The 23762-nt window shown below is 41.9% G+C and overlaps 1 protein-coding gene across 1 annotated transcript in view; it reads left to right on the forward strand.

Annotated features, from left to right (window-relative positions):
- LOC141096674 (uncharacterized) overlaps positions 1-22888 on the forward strand; it is a 140271-nt gene extending 117383 nt beyond the window's left edge. The window contains exons 5-6 of the mRNA XM_073583389.1: positions 11128-11336; positions 21921-22888. The gene's annotated coding sequence lies outside the window, so the exon portion shown is untranslated. The remainder of the gene's footprint in view (positions 1-11127; positions 11337-21920) is intronic.
- Positions 22889-23762: the final 874 nt, after the last annotated feature.

The raw sequence follows: 23762 nt of genomic DNA on the forward strand, positions 1-23762 counted from the left end.
GTTCTCATCACCAGACTTTTTCAAAGACCCAAGGCAGGTCAAAACGTCGCAACTGTGACAGAATAAGAGACATTTTTGGGATTCGTTTTTTAGACCTCTTTTCTTGATCTTTTTTTTTTTTTTCTTTATTTTGGGTCCTTTTGATAGGTTGATTACCGCTAATGTATGGAAAAATAATAATGGTTAAATATTCAGTTATACCAAAATACTTGGACAGAAAATACTGTAGAAGGATAAACCTCACAACATAGACAGTTCTGACTCTGACTGCCATAAAAATGAGCATCGTGGACTTCTCGTTTTGCACAGCCACTAAGATGGGGTGGCCTGTTCTATCTACAGCACCTTGAGGTTCTCCGGTTTGAGCTTTCTTCTGCACTCTATATGGCCCGAAGGAGTGTGATGTTTTTACAGCTGTATTTTCGGTATTGTTCTTATTGAGCGTACTTATTAAGTGTTTGTCCAGTATTAGAATAACGTGTGCTGTCTGTGATGAACAGCGCCACACCTGTCCTCAGGTTGTACGCAGTATTGCAGTTTAATTACTTTCTATGCATTGACGTTGAGCTGCAGTGTTTGACACAACCCATAGACAGCTGGGGTGCAGAAAGCCGCCATATTTTTACCAATCTTTTACAACATTGTTGAAACTAGTTCTATAGAAATCCCTCACGTATCTGTAGGAAGGGGTTAGTGTGGCGTACATCACAATAGGGTTTGTCTTCACTTTTTTAGATGAATCTCCCTCTTGGGCATAATTACGAACAAGATGAATATCGAACACATGTAAGATACAGATGCCAGGGTGGACGTCCTGCTGACTCCATGATCAGCCGTGGATCTATGAGTCGTCCCAGCATCTGCTTTGTGTCAGGAGAGGAGTTTTGTCCATTGTGGAGAAGGTGAAAAGGTTCTTGTGTACATGGCTCTAGCCCCAATAGGTGATTTATACGGGAACTGTTTGCATTGTTTTATATATTCAGGGGCATAAATCATGGGAAACCAAAGTATGAGCAGCTAAAAATATAGTAGAAATTTTTCCCGTTTTCTTATCCACGGTGCTTAAAACGCATGGACTTGGAGGATGAGATGAATCTTGATTTCATGTTTTCTCGTAAAGCTGATGATATGCTGATAATTGGCTGAATGAGGATACATTGGATCGCTCGTTCCCCATAATTGGCTAAAATTCATCTGCTTCAGTTAAGCAGGGACACACTGCTAACAATAATATGCAAAAAGCCGCTTTCGAGAGAAGGACAGGAAATCTAGTGGAAGTAGCAATCCTAAAAGTCAATATTGATATTTTTGTAGGGCCTTTCTATGTGACTTGGCATACAAAGCCAAACCAGAAACTCTGTTTGCAGACATGTGTTTCGGGGTTGTTTGCCCATCATCAGTGCAAAGCAGGAGAACTGGTTTGGCTGGGTGAGAGCCCTCTGACAGGAGGTCTAAGAGATTAAATTTCTCCTTTGTGGAGAGCAGGACTAGGCATAGGAAGACTTTTATAGGCCATGCAATGCATCTCTGGGAATTGTAATCTGCAAAAAAGACTCGTCATAGAGAAAAAGGAGAGGAACTCTAGTGCCATCTATTTTAGGCAGCACTTCTAAAAGTCAGAAGTGATCCTTTTAAATAAGTTAAAGGGTGAATATTGACTTTTAGTATCACTGTGTTCAATAGGCGGCGCTAGAGTTCGCCTTCCTCTTCCTCTCTGAAGAGGCTATTTCAATTCCCAGAGGAACAGTGCATGGCATATAAGTCCGCCTAAGCCAACTTGGTGTACTGAAAAGAAGAAACATTACTGTATTACTCTAAAGGGCTAATCCATCATCCCATATATCTGTAATGTTGGCTTGCATTCATGGTATATGTAGGGCTCGGGCAGATATACACTCACTGGCCACTTTATTAGGTACACCTGTCCAACTGTGTGTTAAGACTTAATTTCTAATCAGCCAATCACATGGCGGCAACTCAGTGCATTTAGGCATGTAGACATGGTCAAGACAATCTCCTGCAGTTCAAACCGAGCATCAGTATGGGGAAGAAAGGTGATTTGAGTGCCTTTGAACGTGGCATGATTGTTGGTGCCAGAAGGGCTGGTCTGAGAATTTCAGAAACTGCTGATCTACTGGGATTTTCACGCACAACCATCTCTAGGGTTTACAGAGAATGGTCCGAAAAAGAAAAAAAATCCAGTGAGCGGCAGTTCTGTGGCCGGAAATGCCATGTTGATGCCAGAGGTCAGAGGAGAATGGGCAGACTGGTTCGAGCTGATAGAAAGGCAACAGTGACTCAAATTGCCACCCGTTACAACCAAGGTAGGCAGAAGAGCATCTCTGAACGCACAGTGCGTCGAACTTTGAGGCAGATGGGCTACAGCAGCAGAAGACCACACTGGGTACCACTCCTCTCAGCTAAGAACAGGAAACTGAGGCTACAATTTGCACAAGCTCATCGAAATTGGACAGTAGAAGATTGGAAAAACGTTGCCTGGTCTGATGAGTCTCGATTTCTGCTGCGACATTCGGATGGTAGGGTCAGAATTTGGCGTAAACAACATGAAAGCATGGATCCATCCTGCCTTGTATCAACGGTTCAGGCTGGTGGTGGTGGTGTCATGGTGTGGGGAATTTTTTCTGGGCACTCTTTGGGCCCCTTGGTACCAATTGAGCATCGTTGCAACGCCACAGCCTACCTGAGTATTGTTGCTGACCATGTCCATCCCTTTATGACCACAATGTACCCAACATCTGATGGCTACTTTCAGCAGGATAATGCGCCATGTCATAAAGCTCGAATCATCTCAGATTGGTTTCTTGAACATGACAATGAGTTTACTGTACTCAAATGGCCTCCTCAGTCACCAGATCTCAATCCAATAGAGCATCTTTGGGATGTGGTGGAACGGGAGATTCGCATCAGGGATGTGCAGCCGACAAATCTGCGCCAACTGTGTGATGCCATCATGTCAATATGGTCCAAAATCTCTGAGGAATGCTTCCAGCACCTTGTTGAATCTCTGCCACGAAGAATTGAGGCAGTTCTGAAGGCAAAAGGGGGTCCAACCCCTTACTAGCATGGTGTACCTAATAAAGTGGCCAGTGAGTGTATGTAGTTTAGTGCTTGAGTAAATGGGTATTTTAGGTGTGACACTTGTATCCCTTATTGGGACTTTCCTTGGCTATAGATGGTGTTAGATTTTGATCCGGCTTTGGCGCTCATGGACTGTCCAACTTGCTTTATTGGACTTTATATTCTATAGTGTCATACCTGTCAATTCCTCCTTTTCATTTCCCAGTATAGTGGTTTTTTTTTCATTAATTTTGCATTAAAGCGGTATCCTCATTTCCAACATCTCATTCCTATTTGTAGTAGGTGCAATAATAGCAAATAGCTGGAATTAGAATTGTAGTCTAGTTTTTCTGGTTTGCTCTATCTCTTTCCTCATGTGCAGGCATTGCAGGACCTTAGGTATCCATGGTTACAACCACTGATGATAGTGGCAGGTGGCTAGTTTCTAGTGGTCGTAACCATGGACACCTAAGGTCTTGCAATGCCTGCACATGAGGAAATGATATAGTGAATCAGCAGAACTATATACTACATTTCTAATTGGAGGTATTTTCTAATATTACACATACTACATATTGTGATAGGATCTTGGAGATGGGAATACCGCTGTAAGCTTCTGCCAACTCTGGGGAAAAGCTGATCAGTGTGGGTGCCAGTCGTCCGATCCCTACCTATCAATTATTGATGACTTATCCTAAGAATAGATTATCAATTTCAAAGTGGTGGAGAGTAACCTTTAATTATATCTCTTAGACCTGATGTGGCTGGTGTACTTGCTTTGAAAATCATGTCATCTTGGCTTCATAACCTTTTTTAAGAGGTACACTTGCTGATTTTAAAATCAGCTGGGCTCATACAAATGCTTTTTACTTTTTAAGAATTTAATAACTGTTCTGACAAGGCTTCATCAGGTCTAAGATCTATTTAAGAATGTATGTATAATCTGATGACAGATCTACTCTAAGCACTGGATTTGGGGAGGTTCTCAGCCTTTTTTCTGGGAGATCCACAAAAATTTAGATACGGTAAAATGACTGCAAAAACTGACCATTATTTTTTTCTTTCTCTTCTTACGCAGTTGTCCTTCATTTAATTTGGTATCTACTATGTAAAAAAAAAAAAAAAAAAAAAATCGCTCAAAAAATGATCCTCTGGTCCTGTCACGGCCATCTGGGGGTGAAAAAAGGAGGCCCCCAAGCCTTAGTGATGTCATTATTTAAGACTGGCCTTTTCTAAACAGCCATTAATTCCGATGTGTGCATGTGTAAATCGCAACCTTTAAGTTATATTATGAGACATAAACAGATTTGGTTACAAGGCCGTGCTCCGAGCGCATATTAATCACGCTGACATATTCAGCATTGCTATTTATTTTTATATTTGCGCATTAACAGGAAACTAATGATTAATTTTAGCTAAAAGCTTCCCAGAATGGAAAATCCTGAGTATTTCTAGTATAAATCAGCCTCTTATGTGCAATATTTATTTGGCATCTTTCTAAATTTTCAAAAAAACTGAGCAAAAATATATTTTAATAGTTTTTCATTAATCAGGTTCACAGGTTAATCTGAAATTAATTCTGTGGAACGGACGACCTTAGGAGGAGCCGTCTATGGTATCAGAAAGGGCTTAGACACGTTCCTTACGCTGACTTGGCACTCTCCAGAAGGAGAAAATGTACTCCTTAGACACCTCCCCACTCTTCAGAGGCCTCTCGCCCAGCCAAGCTAGATCTGGAGCTTTGCACTGATGATGGGCAAATACCCAGAAACAAGTGTCTGCAAATGGAGTGTCTGATTTGAGTTCTTATCCTAAGTCATGTGACAAGACCTTTTTTTAAAGGGTCATTGTTGCTTTTTATGATTTACTACTTTTTTATATAGTTTACTACTTTTTTTTTTTTTTACTACATTATCACTGTACAGGTTGCAGAAGTGATGTGTGGGTGTTAGAGATGGTTTTTGTGCTGGCAATAGTGAGTGCAAATGATTGAAATCACACACAGGCCAAGATTGGGGACAAATCTGCAGCTACAATGGGTCAGCGACTGCATCAGATCATTGGAGGTTTACATTTGTAGGTATTTCCAGGAGACTTCTGCAATGTCACGCGAGAAAGTTTTTCAGGATTTCCCTAATATATTAGGTAATTTAAAAAGAATGTCAGCAGGATTTCACCCCCCCCGAAAACTACTTATACGTGCATGTAATTCTATAAAACATAAGTCCATGGTCTGTCCATTCATCTGTTAGGAGAATTTGGCGTTTGAAATGACGCAGATGGTAGATTTGAAGCCTCTATCACTCCAGCTCTATTCGTTGCCGCCTCCTTTTTGACAGTAACTGTGATGTGTGACATCAGACAAAGAAGCTGTCAGTTAAGAAGGAGGGGCGTCACTGGGTGGGGTCTAGAGCTGGAGTGACAGAGGCTTCAGATCTATCATAGCACTTTTTGACTCCTTTGCATATCCATTTAAACACTGATTTCTCAGTAGATGACTGGCCATGGATAGGTGTTGCTGAACTTGTATTTTAAAGAGCTACATGCACATATAGATAAATTTGGAGGTGACTAATTCCCTTTAACCCATTTTAATACAGAGCATGGTCACATTAGTCAAGCAACATGGCTGCACAAACAGCACTTTTGCTTCTTAATCAGCTCAGTGACACATAGAAAATAAAAGCAATATATACTGCCCCCCTGTTCAAGGCGTGTGATGTGACATTGGCTGCAGCGGTCACGTAATATAACAATCAGCAGCTGTTGATCGGCTGCAGATCACCAATATTTTGTCAAAGCGGACCACTGACTTGATGAAATGATGAAGGCTGCCGCTGATCATGATTTACACTGCAGCTTTACTTGAAAATCATGGCAGAAAACTTCCATGGCAAACATACACATCCTTAACACAAAAAATCTTTATTGACTGTCAGTCAGAAATATAGCTACAAGAAACACCAAAACAAAATGCACCAAAGTGTCACCATTCACAGGCTGTAAGCCGCAGCGACGATGGTAAATGTAGATCTGATGAAAGAAGCTGAACTGTCCCCAATTACGTGTCCACACTGCGGGTGCAGCAGCAGCAAAGAGTCCCGGTCCATCCAGAGACGCACCACGGTGCAAGAAAAAAGGCTGCAGCCGTCCAGAGTCCATTGTTTTATTCACCAGACATGCCATAAATATTACAAGTACCGTAGTTCATTATCAACCAGTAAAAAGCACAAACATTTTTCTGCTTAAAGGAAAAACACTGGATGTATTATTTCAGCCACATATGTGTTACTCCGAAATGCTGCGGCAGGGACCATGTGACTAAAATGACTAGTCCAAGCCTGGAACCAGACAGCTTCTCGCCATGGTATGCTTTCTCTGAAACGCCACAGCATGGTGAGTTGGGATAAATAAAGACCTGCTGAACAAATGTCTGACCGACAGCTGCCTCATGTATGTGTAGGGAAGGTGACCGGACAACAGACGTGTCAGAACAGGGAAAGGAAGGTTTAGACAGGTGTCAGTTACTACAGTGGGGAAACAGCTGAGAGTGTAGTGGACGTGCAGTACCTTGGGTTGACCATTAGAGGGCAGGGAGGAGTGTGAGCAAAGGACTTGACATCAGCTTAGGGCTTAGGAAACCGTTGGTAATGGGGGGCGGAGTTACAGGGAACTGGGAATGATATAAATTTGACAGGAGGGTTCCAGAAAGTTCCGGACACGGAGGGAGCTCCAGGGACAGGAGGACTACGACAGTTTGTGCACTGTGAGGAGAACCGAACCAGGGGGACTGAGGAGAGAGAAAGTCAGGGGGGTGGTCCTGACACCAGAGAACCGCAGTATAGACGAGGCACCGAGGTAAAGCATACCGTATTGAGAGAGAGACGACTGATCAGTAAAAGTGCTGTTGGTTTACGGGCCTAAGGCGGCCACAGTGACGGATCTGACAGGAGCATTGAAGAGTGAAGAGGGGACGGTGCGTAAATGTACGTCCCCCGATGTGCGGGAAGCGGCCCTGGATTCGGGGGGCCGATAAGTGAAGTGAAGCAAAGTGAATTGAAGTGCGGTGTACTTCGGAGGCTGTCAGGTGGACGGCAAGAGAATAAACTTGCCTCATCGTGTGTCTATACGTCACTGCGCGGTATATCGAGGGACCACCCCCCAGCTCGGCCCACCGACCCTACATATGTCCAGTTTAAAGGGGCTGTCTAGGACTACTATATTCTTTTTCTATAAGCCTAAATATAACAGGCAGCTAGTTGCTAACCGAGGCAGCTACCTCTCTGTTGCACCAAGTGGTGTCTCAAAGCAGTTACCGAATGCTCCTTCCGGCGATTTAGCTGCGCCATGTCAACAGAGCAGCTGGGCTTATCTGTCGACGGGGCGTAACTGCTGACGTCATGCTGATTGACAGTAGTTGGGCAGTGGAGAGTTGGCTGTCAATCAGCATGTCTTCCACATCCTCACCCCATTAATCAGAGCAGGTAGAGAAACTGCTGCTCTGAGGGGACATCAGTGGAAGCCAATGGGGGACTGCTCTGTGCTGGCAGGGATCGGAGCCAGGCAGAACAGGAAGGTAGTTAGGTATTACCTGACGGTTAGTTCTTGGGATGGTAGTAAAAATAAACTGTATAATCCCAGATAACCCCCTTAATGACTTCTTCAAATATAGATATAAATAATTCCCAGTATGGTGGTCATTCTGTATTAATAGTGATGTTGTACATCCAGTGTGCTGCCAGTTTAGAGCTTGCGTTGGTGCGAAACGGTTCACGGGGACCCGATCCATAAGTCACGTCGATAACTTGTTGCCATCGGACTAGAGCCCTGAGAACGGCCTCCTACCTCCGTGGCATCCACGGCTTTGCTTCTGATTAGCCGGTGTCCTGTAGCGTCTTCGTTGTGGTGTGACGCACATGTGACGTCGCGTCAGACCTGCTAAAGAAATGAAGACCCACCGATGATGGGAGGTAGGACGTGGTCCGTCCAGTGGCCACTGACTATTGACATGGTCCATTGTCCGGCAAAACGATTCGCACAAACTCTAGATAAATCTAAAGTAAGGCCAAAATACCCACAGATTGTGTGAATATTTCAGCTTCTTCTGAGGAGCGTTATTTTCCAGGCTTCGTGTTGGTGGGTCTCCATGTACATAGTGATGTTAATACTCGTTTTCAGCGATTCGTCCCCCGATGGACTGTGAATCACGTTGATTTCATTTTTTTTGTCTGGACATTGTTCCAGTGATTGCATCCCTGCACACACGGAGGATGTGGTCCCGAGGCAGCGGGTGGTATAGGATGAGATGGGTGCTTTGTACTTATCTTTGGGACTTCATCGGGGTTCTTGGCATTCTTAAACCTTCATCTGCTTAGTCATAAAATAAGGCAACGCCGCTCCGTTATTGTGGCTTTGACTTTTTATGCTTTTTCTACTTCTCTGAATTTAACCGTGTACTCAGTGGCTGCTGTGATCCACGTAGCCATGGCTATATCCAGGGACGTGTAGGAATCGCTGACCTCTGGATCATAATTACTTTCTAAAATAGGTTGTCAGGGTTAGAAAATTATTTTCCATGTACATAGCTAGGGAAATGTGAATACACAGGGATGGTCCCCGTTTCCTGGTACAGCGGCTTCAAGGAGAATTTGACATATTAATGTTTTCAATGGATGAACTATTTTTCATTGGGCACTTGGTAGTTCTTCGTTTGCCCTGTGGAGGCGCCGCAGAGAAGTTGAACACTTACTAATTACCGAAAAGCATTGGAACGATCTGTGAGCAAGTTCTTTTAAAGGAGACTCTACTTAAAATACGTAAACTTCAAACCCCTACAACCGTATTGTTCCCCTAACGATTATCAGTGTCTTTTTATTGTGACTTTTAACCCTTTGACCACACCATAGAGTGAGACTGCAACATGATAAAATGTGGTCCCTCCCTTCATAGGATCACTGAATTGACACGGATCAGATGCAGGAGTATGACAGTACATTATTACTTCATTACCGTTAGATCCCCTTAAATATTTTGTATTTAGCATCTCTATTTTAAATTTTGTAAAAAAAAAATAAAGCAAACATTATCTACGGTAGTACAAAATATATTGCATTAAAATAAAAAACTAAAATTAATAGGTATTCACACTACCATAAAAACTAAACACGTTAAAGGCAATCTGTCAATAGGGTCAACCCCCCTAAGCTGTCTATATGGGCATGTAGGTCATAGGAAGCTGAATAAAATGGTACCTTGATACCTGCGATCCGATGTCTTATTCCTGAGAAATCCATGTTTTTCTTAATATGTAAATGAGCTGTTAAGATCTATGGGCCGGACACAGATCTCCTCGAGAATCTGCCTCGAGAGCTTATTATAAATGAAAGGTAGGCATTACCAGTGTGAGACATGTAAATCAGGAGTCAGACTGTCCGTCATTACATGTCTCACACTGTCCGTCATTACATGTCTCACACTGTCCGTCATTACATGTCTCACACTGTTCGTCATTACATGTCTCACACTGTTAACGTCTCCTTTTATTTATAATCTCTGGAGGCAGATTCTCAGGGAGATCTATGTCCTGCCCATAGATCTTAACAGCTCATTTACATATTATTAAAACAGTGAATTAATCTGGAATAAGAAATTGGAGCCCGGATATCGAGGTGTCGTTTTATTCTGTTTCCTGTGCCCTACATCCCATATAGAAGGTGTGATCCTACCAACAGATTCCCTTTAAGGCTACTGAAATGCAGTGAGGAAATTAAGAAAAATCAAACTCTTTAAAGGATTCATCCAACACTTGCAAACATCTTCTTAAAGAGAAGCTATTAGAAAATGACTTGCTAATTAAATCCAATCTTTGTGTTTTTAATATATATATTTTTTTTTATAACAATTTATTTTAAAAAATAAAAACCTTTCAGTTTCTCCATTGACCAATGGGGTTTTCTTAGACTCTTCGGGAGATCCACATGTACATTAGCAAAGTTGGTCAGATCCTGACCCTGTCTTTTGTATTGAAGTGTTTAATGAGCGTGTGCAAAGGTGATTGTGAAGGGTGGGAGAAGGGTAATCGCCTATTGTGATTGCTGGATCCTGTGTTATCTGGTGTTACCTGTCACTGCAATCCTGCCTCTAATGATTAGAATCCTTGCTGAAAACTCTTACTGAAAGGTTAGGAGATAAGAGCCTAAACAGTCCTCAATGTCCTTAACTGAAAGATGACTTATTTTATTTATGTCACATTCTGTCCAAGTGTGCTCCTTCCTCTCAGAATGTAACGGTTGCAGCCAGTCAGATCTGGTCTGATCTAAAGGTCTCATCTAAGGGTTTCGAAAACTTTATATATGATATAAAGTTGTTTGTAAAAGAGCCAATGAGTAAGATAATGTCCAAGAGGTTGCTTTACTTCCTAGTGCCCAGTCTATCCATCCTGTAATTTCCATAATTCCACCATGTTTCCTTCTTGGTGCTGCGGCTTCAATGTTTAGTGTATGTGTTGTGTATGTTTGTGTGGCTATGTATACAGTTAGGTCCATATATATTTGGACAGAGACAACATTTTTCTAATTTTGGGTCTAGACATTACCACAATGAATTTTAAACAAAACAATTCAGATGCAGTTGAAGTTCAGACTTTCAGCTTTCATTTGAGGGTATCCACATTCAAATTGGATGAAGGGTTTAGGAGTTTCAGCTCCTTAACATGTGCCTCCCTGTTTTTAAAGGGACCAAAAGTAATTGGACAGATTAAATAATTGTAAATAAAATGTTCATGTCTAGCACTTGGTTGAAAACCCTTTGTTGGCAATGACTGCCTGAAGTCTTGAACTCATGGATATCACCAGACGCTGTGTTTCCTCCTTTTTGATGCTTTGCCAGGTCTTCACTGCGGTGGTTTTCAGTTGCTGTTTGTAATGTCAAGAACCAAAATTAGAAAAATGTTGTCTCTGTCCAAATATATATGGACCTAACTTTGTATATTATATTGTGTGTGATGTAACAATATATTATTTATTGAGATAATTTTCTTTCTTTGCACAGGAGCAGCCAATATCCGAAAATACTGGAGTCGTTACTACCAGGGATCTCAAGGAGTCGTATTTGTCCTTGATAGTGCCTCGTCTGAAGAAGACTTAGAAACTGCCAGGAATGAGCTCCATTCCGCCCTGCAGCATCCACAGCTATGCACTTTACCTTTTTTAATACTGGCCAATCACCAAGACAAGCCGGCGGCCCGGTCCGTACAAGAGGTAGGTGATGTCCTCTGCCGCTTGCCTTGCTGGAATATCCACTAGCACTTGGTGCGGTAAGGAGGCAGGTCACATAGTGTCAGTGTCATAAGTGTGTAGGACATTTAGGGGGGGGGGGTGTCGCCTGAAAGAGGAGGCGAAACTGGAAAGTTTCCCTTATTTCCAGTTCCCATTACTCCATTGGAGTCATCGACTTATGGGCCATTAAGACTATATACAGGCCGATCGACGCTTTTAAACAATGGTGGAGACAGATCGATCGCCAACGTGATTGTTCTGTCCCCACGCAGTATCATGTTATCAGCAGCACGTGTTCTGATTACAGTTTATACACGTGCATAAAAATCATTGCACCAGCGGAACAAGTCTTCTTGGTCTGTTTAGTTGGGCCAATAATTCAGAACAATCGTTTCTGCGGACATCCATTTGCCGATTATTGCGTCATACATACAGAATACTCTTCTTATTGAAGAGTTGTCCAGGCTTGGGATGAAAGTCTCCGGTCATTCTATGTGACTGCTGACGTGTATGAGCAGCGTGCGTCCTGCCGGGATTCCCCGGTATTGCTGGTGCAAGCCTCTGATGGTGCGGTGCCTGCAGGTATACAATTTCCATATTTCCAGTCACATACTAACTAGACATGCTCGCCCTCTCTCAGTGCACTACTAGTAAGAGAAGACTAGCACGTTTAGTTGGTATGTGACTGCCTACTTGCATTGGCATTAGCAGGGAATCCTGACAGCGTACATCCTGGTAAATAAACGTTTTCTTCAGCCTCCATTCTTCACTCCTTTAATTTTCAGTTTGCAGCCTTATTCAAGTTTCCGATTTTTCTCTCCCAGTAACATAGGCGTATTGTGAGGTCTGTGTTTACTACATTTGCTGCTGTCTTAAGTAGTTCATATGTCAGCACAGCTCATTTTTAATTTGTGCTTTGAGCTTTTTTTTTTTTTTCTGCCCTCCCTGAGACTGTTCATGCTTTATCCCCTCCCACGTTGTGTAAGTGTCGTAAAAAGACCACTCCCTTCCTGCTGTTATCTGTAACACTGCGAGAACAGGAGAAGAACAGAGAAAGTCGTCAGGTCTGAACAGAAATACTGCCGGACTTGTAACACTTTTTTTTACGGAGCACTCTGCTTGATAGAGGACTAACAGTCGGGATGAGGATGAAGTGGCATGGCCCTCTATTATACAACGTGCATGGCTCTGACCTGGTTCTGTATTTTAGTTAATAGACAGAACACTGTAATCTGATCATGTAGTTTTATTCCGCTAATATCCATCAGTTTAGAGACAGAAATCTAGTTTTCCCTTGCAACGCTGTCACCCAATAAATCCTTGCTATAAATCAGAATAGTCTATCTAGCATTGTAAACTACGTTTTGGCAGCAGTGTGCGGTGCTATTTATACTTGTATCATGCGGTATATATGGTAGCATACATTCCTATTGTATGAATAGTGCGACAACTCCCTTTTGTGTGTTTAGTTGTATCTAGAGAAATCGGATTGAGTTTTGCCTGTAAGGTTAAAATTTTGTTTTCATTCAATTACCAATTCCATTTTTTTTCCTTTTTCCTTTTTTTATGTAATCTGTTGTAAAGTTGGAACATGAATGATGGGGAGAAATTGAACGGCTGATACCCTAGGTCATGCCCTCTGAAGTTAGTTACCCTTTGTTTTAGCAGATGCAGTATCAGTTGTGGCTGCCATGATGGCGCTCAGTCATCCGCCAATAACCTATAAATCCGCATGATTGCATATTACTGTGTGAACTAGGTCTTGGGACGCCATCAGGATTTTTCTCCATTTAGAAACACTTTCAGATTAAAACAGACTAGCCATGTCCTAAGCCACATGAAGAAACAAGAAGTCTCTTTTCCTTGCATGAGTCATCATTGGAACTCAAATTCTACATCACTGCAAAGTCCCTGCCAGGCCAGCTCTCCTGGCCCAGTTGTGCCCTTCTCTCCCACCCCCACCCTCCTCCCTTTCCAAGTAATTGGCAGTGAGGTAGAATTGTAGTTCTAATGATGACTCATACAGGCAAAAAAAAAAAATGACTTTCTGTTTTTACATAGAGCTTAGAAGGATTTGTGAGCGAATCTGCATCAAAAAGCTCATCAAAAAGTATAGTAGTATGTGCAGAGATTTTTGCACCACTTGTTGGCTGGAAAAACACTGCTTTAAAATAGTCTCGTTTGTGTTTTTTACATGCTTTTTTGTACAGATTTTCCCCCACTCCGTATGATGGAAATCTGAAGCAAAAAACGGTGAAAGAATTGACGTGCTGCAGGTTTATATCTGCACCAAAGCTGCAAGTCAAAAAGCAACACATGCATGAGACTTCAGGATTCTTATTCAATTTACTGAATCTGCTCAAAAAAAAACTGCGGCAAATCCGCAACGTGTGCACAGGCCCTTAGTGGATTTTTTTTTTTCTGTTTTCCCAAATTCTTCATATCTTTCGATTTTTGAACTGTAAATAAAAGTCCGCTCTGAGGCTTCTTGCAGTAGGAAGCACTCACGGTGAACTTTTTGTCATCTTTGATACTCTTTTTCTATTCATCCTTTTTAAAAGACTCAATCCATTTTCTTTCTTTTTTTTTTTTCTCTCCCCTTGGGTCTTGCAAAGGTTAGCTTTGTAGAGCAGTGTGAATGTCAACTCGTGCGTTCCAGCTAGTCGCGATAAAGGTAATGTTGAGGGCAGTCTCTGTCTATTATATCTTCCGAAAACGAGTCTGTGTGGTCTTCTAGGGGAACAAATGGCACGTCAGCCTGCACAATGAATAGTGGTTATCGGAGGAGCCCTGCGCCCTAAATTATGGCCGGAATTGACGGTCACACATTCTGTCTGCATTCACCTCCACACATGCGGAGCATATGCCTGCTGGACTTCTGCAGCTTGTTTGTTTTGTCGTGCCGAGTCTTTTTTTTTTTTTTTTTTTTTTTTTACATGTTTTTATGTTTTTATTTCCTCTCTGGTATATTATTATCTTGCCATATACAGGTTTATCGAGGATGAGATTTCTGGCCAAGGAGTAAATGACAGCATCTAAATTTTTGCCTGTCTTGCAGTGTTAGACGGTCTGTCCGTCCGCCTTTGCGAGATAAACTTTTTGCATATTTGTTTTCCAAAAGGCAACGTTCAATTGGTCACAGATAAAAATGTCGGTATAGGTATAGTACATGTAGTAGAACCATTTGGCACCATTCATGGTGTCATGTCTGGTACTCAGTAGGACTAAGAGCTCGTACAGATGAGTGTATTACACAGAGGTGTGAAGTCAGTACTGACAAACTTACTGTATTGCGGAGAGTGACGTGTCAATCATGACATGCCGAGGTGAGGAGACTTAAATGCCATAATGCTTCTCTAGGAAATATGCAAATTGTCTCTTCAGAGAGGAAGTGGACTACAACTCTAGTGTCACGTACATGATGTAGCAATCCTAAAAGTCAATATCGACTCTCTAACGAGCCTTAGGATAGAAGCCAAAATCTCTATTTGTGGATGCTGTGTTTTGGGGTATTGCCCCTCGTCAGTGCAAAGTGTGAGATATGGTTTAGCTGTGTGAGAGGTGTCGAACCACGATTGGAAAAGATTTGCTATATAACTTGTTTTTTTTATTAGTGGTGAGCGAACGTGCTCGGATAAGGTGTTTCCCGAGCATGCTCAGATGCTAACAGAGTGTCTTCGGCGCGCTCGAAAAATATGTTGGAGTCCCCAGGGCTTCATTTCTCGCAGCTGTTTGACTGCCACAACACATGTAGGGATTGCCTAACAAACAGGCTGTGCCTGCATGTGTTTCGGCATGCTTGGGTAACATCCGCACATCCCCATTTTGTATTACGGTAATTTAGTTTTCATGTATGTGTTCGGTGGACGGTCCTACTAGTGATTGACTGCTACGTATCGACATGCAGTGTCATGCAGGGAAGCCTGTCAATCACAATCGCTGAATAGGACCACCACTGGACTCGCATGCATACAGACACTAGGGATTTCAATGAATAAAATGCAAGGTTTACTGAAAATTTTCCCACAAAAAGTATCAGCCCGGTCAACTCCTCCTGGTCCATAACGGTCTACCTGAAGATAAGGTACCATTTTTAGTGTCGCAAAACATCTTCCATTTTTTTTGGATTAAAAAGGAATTTACTTTAGTCCAACATGATTAAAAATACCTTCCAGGTAGAATCCAAGCAATGATTATAGTTTTTCTTGCATGTTTCAGACTGAAAATTGACCACATTTTTATGTGACAAGGTCGCTTTAAGTAAGGCAACTAATGCTTAGGTCATTAGCCTTCATTTCTTTTGCCTTGGTCCCATCACCCTTTGATACGTTTACAGATTCTATAGCCTTGATGAATAGAATATTTTTGTTCCACAGTAGGCTAGAGATGGATAATTGAGAATCACTGATCTCAAGATTAATAGGTTTCCTGAGGTTGGACCTCTACCAATCAGAAATATCAGTCAACCGTTGTAGAAGAACCCTTGAAGAATCAGATTTGTGAAAAATCTACCTGGCTAGAACTAATCCCATGTGAAGCTGAAGCACCTTTCTAACCACAAATTTTTATCTTTCGGACGTTGCGTTCCATCCTAGTAATACAAGAACATCAGGAATTTTCTTATCGGAAGTTCTGCACTCTGTTTCCCATTGAGTACTATTGGGTTTCTAGATTTGATGATTTTCACCGTATCTGATAAACTATGCTAATACTTTGCTTATATTTTTCTTCCATTCTCATTTTCCTTTGATCCTTTGATCATTGATCCGAAAGACCCTACGCTCCAAAATTTTTCCTCTTTCTTTTGACATGGCTTATTTTTTGAAGTATAGCCTTCCTGTAGGAAACACAGGCCGTTCCACTTGACTAACTTGTGATCTAATGAGCCTGAGACAAGGGTTTTAGAGACCATTTTTGTTGGCTGGCTAGACAAGGTAGGACAGAGGCTAGGTCATTAAAAAATAGCGTGAAAGGCTTGTTAGCCTACATTAGTTTTGCTAATTCACTTCACCTCGGGTCACCATGGGCCAAAGATTTGGGTGCCATTAAATCTCAAACTTTGGAAATCCTAGTGTTGCGTGCATTCAGATAGCAGAATGTTGTAATTTTTTTTTCACGGGGACATAGAGTCAAACCGGGATTACATTGTTATTCAAGATATTACGAGATGTAGCTAGAAGTATTAACAACAGACTTTACTTAAGGATTATCTTTAAACAGACCGGAGTGAGGTTCAGAGAGAGGGAGATGCTTATTCCTTGTAATTGTTACCATGCTCCTTTATTTACTTAGGTTGCCCATGTTGCGGGCCAATCAACGCTGGGCTCCTCGGGGCTTTTATGCGACGGCGCTGTTTAGAGGAATAACATTTTCTTGTTTATGCAAAACATCCAGGACAATATTTATAGGATTAGTTCAAGTTATTGTAGGTGTTGAAATAACCACGCACGCTAAACCCAAAGCCGTGACAGTTTAGAGAACCTCGGCTTCGACACGGCCTCTTCTGTTCTTTCAACATCTTGTGTAAATAGTTAATTTACTTTGGATTTTTTTTTCTTCAATGAGAACAAAGATGGAGCTATAATGCTGTTCAGAAAAAAGATGTAACAAAGTTTTCCAAAACCCACTGATGGCCCTCCTATATACCGATGGTGAGAGATCTTCCTAACGCAGGTGGGCACTGGTGACAATACTCTACCTCTACCAACCTGGCCTTGTTGTGCCATATTACACAGAAACTATATAAATTACTCAAAAAATGAAGTGATCTCTTTCATATCACAGTACAACCCCATGTAACTTTTTCTTCAGGGATCTCAGTCTTGTTAGGAAGCAGAAGAGATTGTGAATCAATTTCGCCTTTGGTACAAATGTAATGGGCAACAGCAAGTCAACCCCCGAAAGGGAATAGTTGCATAGTTGGTGGCCCCAAACCTGACTAATCTCCAATATGGTGTTTTTCTAGTGTCCTTGATACATTTGGTAGCATGAGGTGCCCATTTATGTAGCACAGGTAGTCCAGCTCCTCCAGGATAGCACATCCATACACAAAGTTGTATGAAGGTTTGCTGTGGCTCCCAGCAGTTACAAGAGCATGGAGCAGATACCTAAACATGGGCATTAGGAGAGCAGGACAGGGTTGGAGAAGGGCATCAACCCAACAGCAGGACTGACATTTCTTCCTTTTTGCTGGGAGGACTAAAGGAGCACTGCCAGAACCCTTCAAAATGACCACTGAGCTACAGGTCTACCTTTTCTGGCCAAACTGTAAGAAACTGACTCCATGAGCGTCTGATGTTCTGAAGTGGGACCGTTGCTCACAGCGCAGCATCGTGCAGTTTGATTGGCGTTCCCCAGAGAACACCTTGAGCAGCATGTAGACCACCGGTGCCCTGTTTTTACAGAGGAGATCAATCTCACATTGAGCACATGTGACTGATATGAAAGAGACTGGAGATGCCATCATGAATGTTATTTTGCTTGTAAAATCAACCAAAATGAAGAGTTTAGCATTAGGTCAGTGATGGTCTGGGCTTCGTATTCTTGTAGGGTTTCACAAACCACCATGTGATAGTCATTTGTACTCTGCTGTTCGATATCCACAAGAAATTCATTGTCTGACCTTATTGTGATGCACTGAGTTCTTGTTTTTTTTCTGGTGCAGGACAATGCCTGCCCTGATGTGGTCGGAGTCTGTAGTCAGTTCCTGGATGACAAAAACATTGCTGACACTGTCCAGCCTTAATGTTGCCCAGGTCTGGAACATTATGTATCCGTCCATACTCTACCTAGTAGAGCCTGTCCAGGAAGCTCACTGATGAGCTGACCCAGGTCTGACAACCCCAGGACACCATCCACCGTCTCATCAAGAGCATGCCCATATGTTGTCGCGAGTGCCTACAAGATGTGGGGGACATAACGAGTCACATTTTCAGCTGAGCTTCTAAAATTCATTGAAATTTCATCCACCTGTGATTACTAGGATTTTCAGGACTATTTAGAAATCAGCCAGTTGGGTGGTGATTTTCGTTTCTATTGAACCTTGATACACTAGTTGGTTCTCAACGAAATTCACCGTTTTTGTCAGTAAAGATTTCCAACTTGGATCTTTTGTTCATCAAAATGTAATGAGATTTCAGAGTTCCTTAAATTTTGTTAGCAGTATATATTTTTTTTTTACTCATTTTATGCTAAAACGTTATAAGAAAACTTTTTGAGGGGTTTGTGCACAAGGCCATCTTTAACGGGCATAATCGTGAAAAGCGCCCCATAAACTAACTGAAAAGTGCCCCATATAATGAAATTAATGCACAGAATTGTCAAAATGACTTTTCTGTGCACATGTTCTATCTCATGTCACGTATTTTTAGCCTCTTCAGAGTTCAGAAACCCTGTAGTGACATGCTTTTTCTTAGTGTCTTCTGCTTGGAAACCACTTGCTCTCTGTACTTGAAAGTATAGAGGAAAAGATGCCGGCGGCGGAGCTGGTGTGAGCAGTACCACAGAGGCACTTCAGAAAAACAACCACCAGCATTTTCCTGAGGTAGATTTGCTTGGGAAAACGCAACGACATAATGTAATAAAGACCATCGAGAGGTAAGGAACTTTGCACGATGTAGTGTTCTTTCTCCACTCACAGGTCACTATGGATCTATTGCGGTCAATAATTTTAGTCCATAAGGTCCGATAGGGAATAGTGGACGTCTTGGGGATTGACTATTGATTGTTTTGCATTCTCTTGAGTTGAGTCGCCAGAATGTAGACAACTGTTTATTCCTGTTATTATAGTTGTTGTTAATGTACCATCAAGTCAGACTCCTGGGGATGTGATGAGTAATGTTTCCTCAGAATATCTTTCTTTTTTTTCCTTAATAACTTATGACCAAATGCGTATATTGGTTTATTCATTCAGTTACGTGCACATGAACTTTAGTATGTACTTGAGGAGTTTAAGAAACAACAAAAAAAAGTATGCGATTTTATCACACCACCCAAACTACATTGACCGATCTGCTCTGCAAGGTGAATTATGGGAATAAGTTGGCAGGAGACTGTAATGAATAGGTAAGTCATCTAGTCTCAGAAGGGAAACAAGATTATGGACCTGAGTCTTCAAATCAATTTTGCCAGTTTTGCAAAATTTCGGTTCAACTTGGAGTTTTCCCAGCTCCACCAAAATAGGCAAGAGCTTGAGTGGGATTTGGGGCACGGCGGATGTGACGCCACAGCTTGCCTAGTTCATGACGAGCAGTGCTGTTCTCTACGGCAGAAATCTTTCTCCAGTCCCAGACCGGGAGTAAGATTTTTGGCAAGGCACATGTCACTTTTTGCACGCCTCTTAATGAATGGGGAATGTCTAATTCCACTCTGGCCCCTCATCAATACCATTATATAAAAAAAAATTGCCATTTTTTGATATGAGCCTATATCTTCACGAAGAAATGACTTTTCAATGGTGGACCATTTCTTTAGAAGGGCTTTTCAGCTGAAAAAAAAATAATGTTGCTTATGCACATTACTAGTTGTATAGTATGTGTCGGTTCCACATTTTACAATTCCAACGATGAACCTTTTCATGTGGAAACAAACTTAAAGGTGTTGTCGCACGAATAAAGTACATTTAATTAATAGATCTTAGAATAAAATAAACACATAATCACAAATGGGGCCAACATGAATAATATAGTAACATCAATAAAAACATATGGCCCAAAAGCCTAATTAAAATATGTAATAACAAATGATACAAACATTGATTTAATATAGATAATAAAGCATGATGCCAACAAGTGCCCCCCGAAACACAGTATGATGCCCCCACAGTGAATTCCGCCACAGTACCCTCCACATGCACAGTATAATGACGTTAATGTACCCCTCCAAACTTTCCGGCAATGTATGGCAACCCCATCACAGTATAATTCCCCAATTAGTGTCCACACATAGTCCTCCATACAGTAGAATATCCCCACCTAGTCCTCAATATAGTATAATAGCCCCACATAGTCCTCCATGCAGTAGAATATCCCCACCTAGTCCTCAATATAGTATAATAGCCCCACATAGTCCTCCATACAGTAGAATATTCCCACCTAGTCCTCCATATAGTATAATAGCCCCACATAGTCCTCCATGCAGTAGAATGGGTCCCCATTGCCTCCCTTACAGTATAAGGCTATGTGCACACTGCAGTTTCACCCGCGGATTTGTATCTGTGGATCCGCAGGTAAAACAGCGGCTAAAATGACCTGCGGATTGGCCAGCGGTTTTCCCCTACGGTTTGACACCTGGACAATGGAATAGGTGGCAAACCGCAGCGGAATCCGCAGAAAGAATTGACATGTCAATTCTTTCTGCGGATTCAAAACCGCAGCTTTTCCGCAGTTGAAAAACCGCAGCATGTGCACTGCAGATTGTAAATCCCATAGACTTACATTGTACTGTACACTGTCTGCGGAACTGCGGATCCGCAGAGGCCAAATCCGCAGCGGATCCGCAACTGAATCCTCAGCGTGTGCACATACCCTAAGACAGACCTAGCCCTCCATACAGTACCATGTACCCATGTAGTCCTCCATACAGTATAATGGGTGCTGCTATGCCTTCAGTACAGTATAATGACCCTACATAGTCCTCCATATGGTATAATGGGCCCTGCATTGCCTTCCGTACAGTATAATAGACCCCATTGCTTTCCATACAGTAGAATAGCCCCACATAGTGCTCCATATAGTATAATAGCCCAACATATTCCTCCATATAGTATAATGGCTCCGCCTTAAAAAACAACCCTCACCTCTCCCCAGTCTCCCGCTGCTCTGATCTCTGCAACAAGCGCTCTGAACCTCTGCACTGCTCAGTACAGCGAGCATGTTTTGGTACCAACGGGCCCCCCCCCTACGCTGAGATGTCTGATGCAGAGGGAGAATGAAGGCGGAGGGAGCGGCAGCTGACGGTTCCCTCTTCCATCGTTGCTTTAAAATGCATCGACATCCAGGATGCTGATACAGTTCATAGTGCGATGTTTTGGTGGACAGGGGAGGCCTCCCGGTGTCACAGGCCTCATACACTCACCCTTTGGGCCAGATTTGACCGACCTGTGGGCTAGACTTTGACAATTGTGACCTACAGTGATTAAAATGTTCCATGCGTACGTCAAATTATTAAAAAAAAAAAAGAGTGCCTCTTATCCAAAAATCTTCTCTAGCCTGTAAAATGTCCTGTCAGTACAGAAATAAAGCCTGGGTCTATTCATCTGATAAAGAGCATATGACGGAAATGCTCCAGACACAGTACACACATGGCCCACAAGGTTTACTGTACTTGGTTTCAAAGAGAATTATTTTTTTATTCTAATTATGAAGGAAATTCTATACAGATTAGTCATTTATCATTTGTTTCTACACGGTAAAAATCATATTTAAAACAATATTGGGAATTCTTCAAGTGATCGTCTTTGTACTCTCAGATCACCGCGTCCAGACTGTTTGAATTAGAGAACAATAAAAGATTTAGGGGTTTTTTTTTCTCTTAATATTTAGCTGGTTGTTTAAACTTGTCTCGTAGATGACTGATAGATCCCGACCGGCGCTCTAATCTGTCGGATTCCGTCTGAAAAAGGTGTTGACTTGTGAGTGAAAAGGAGAAACCATCGGACAATAGATTAGTCAGGTCTTGATTGTTAGATGTAGGCGGTCGTTGTTGATTTTAGTTTTTTTTTTTTTTTTTTTCTCGTGCCCGTAACCGCAGTTATGTAATAATAAAGGGAGAATAAAACCGATGCTCCTGCCTTATTTCATACGTACTGTACTAAATGTTTAAAATAACACCCCGGCTGCCTAGAGAATGACACGCCGCTACCTACACAACTCCTTTGACGTATGAACGAGGTATGTGAGTGCGACGGCCAAAAGAAATTCACATTTATTTCATGGTTTACATTCATACAGCGGTGAAATTCATTGTGTGATCTTTTAAAAGGAATTCGGCACACCTTGGTTCCAACCGCGACGCCCGCATGGATGGTGACAGACGATTTAAAGGGGAACGATGGGGAAAATGGCGTCCTAAAATGAATTAAATCTTGAGGGTAAATAAACTTAAAAAGGGCTTTTATAATTTGAAAAATCTTTTTTTTTTTTTTTTTTTTTTTTTTCATTGGGATGGTCCCAGTGATCAGCTGTAATCTATAGGGTACCTGGCCAACAAGTGTTCAATTTCTCTGTACTGCCTCCACAGGACAATTGAAGCATTACATGGTGTAGTGAGTCAAAAAATGTTTGTATCTGTTCCCTTCTAGATAATCCCTCTTTCAACGATATCTCCTGGTGAAACAGATCAGCTTTCATATTGCCTATGGCTTTTCTTTAAAAAAAAGTTGCTGCACTTTTAGAACGTTCTCCCAGACGAGAGCAGCCTTAAGCCAAGTGCTTCTATTTTATTGATCCAAGGACAATCAGAACTTCTGAAGCGTCTATCACAAGTCAAAAAATTTCTAAAAGTGCTGTTACTTGTCAGTTAACCCTGTTGTTAAAGGGGTGTTCCCAATTCATACATCTCGTACATCCACGGTATAGTCGATGCCAGTCCTAACCAGTCGGGCACTGATTTTATTGGAGAGGTGGTCGGGATTCACATCCAAACGGTAATTCCGACTCCTTGTCTGCTAACAGTAAAACACATCAGGTCCCTGTTCTCGACATGTGGGTTCTATTATTGGGGCTGACCTATTTACTACACATTTATAGCATGTCCTGTGGATAAGACATAAATGTGCAAGATTGCAATAATCCTTTTAACGTTTCTTCATATTTTGCGCATTGAACAGTATGAAAATATGGATTGTACAAAAATCAATCCTGGCAGTTTCATGTTTTCTATGTCCATTTCCATCAAGTTAACCAGTCATTACCTCCTGAATGACAAAGACAGTGTTCCTTGAATCATAGAATGTTAGAGTTGGAAGGAACCTCCAGGGTCATCGTGTCCAACTCCCAGGATTCACTAAACCATCTCAGGCAGATGCCTGTCCGGCCTCTGAAGACTTCCATTTAAGGAGAACTCGCCACCTCGTGGCAGCCTGTTCCACTCATTGATCACCGTCACTGTCAAAAAGTTTCTTCTTGTCAATGTTACTCTTCTGATGTCGTTTTGGTTAGGATTAATCAAGAATTTAGTAGGAAACTCTAAATACTTGTGGTCTAGTGAAGCTTAAAGGGAATCTGACACCCCCGAAATGCAGTGATATAAAGGACTTGGCCTCTATAAAACCATGCTAGCACTGTACGTTTTAGTGCTACAGTGCCATGACAGGATTTTTAATTCTAATGCAAATAATGGGACTTTGGTACGTCCTTGATGTGGCCAAGGGTTCAGTGCAACGTTACGTCCCTTCAATTAGTGCATTGG

Source organism: Dendrobates tinctorius, unplaced genomic scaffold (assembly GCF_039654945.1).
Source record: "Dendrobates tinctorius isolate UK_male_01 unplaced genomic scaffold, ASM3965494v1 ptg000078l, whole genome shotgun sequence".
NCBI lineage: Eukaryota > Metazoa > Chordata > Amphibia > Anura > Dendrobatidae > Dendrobates > Dendrobates tinctorius.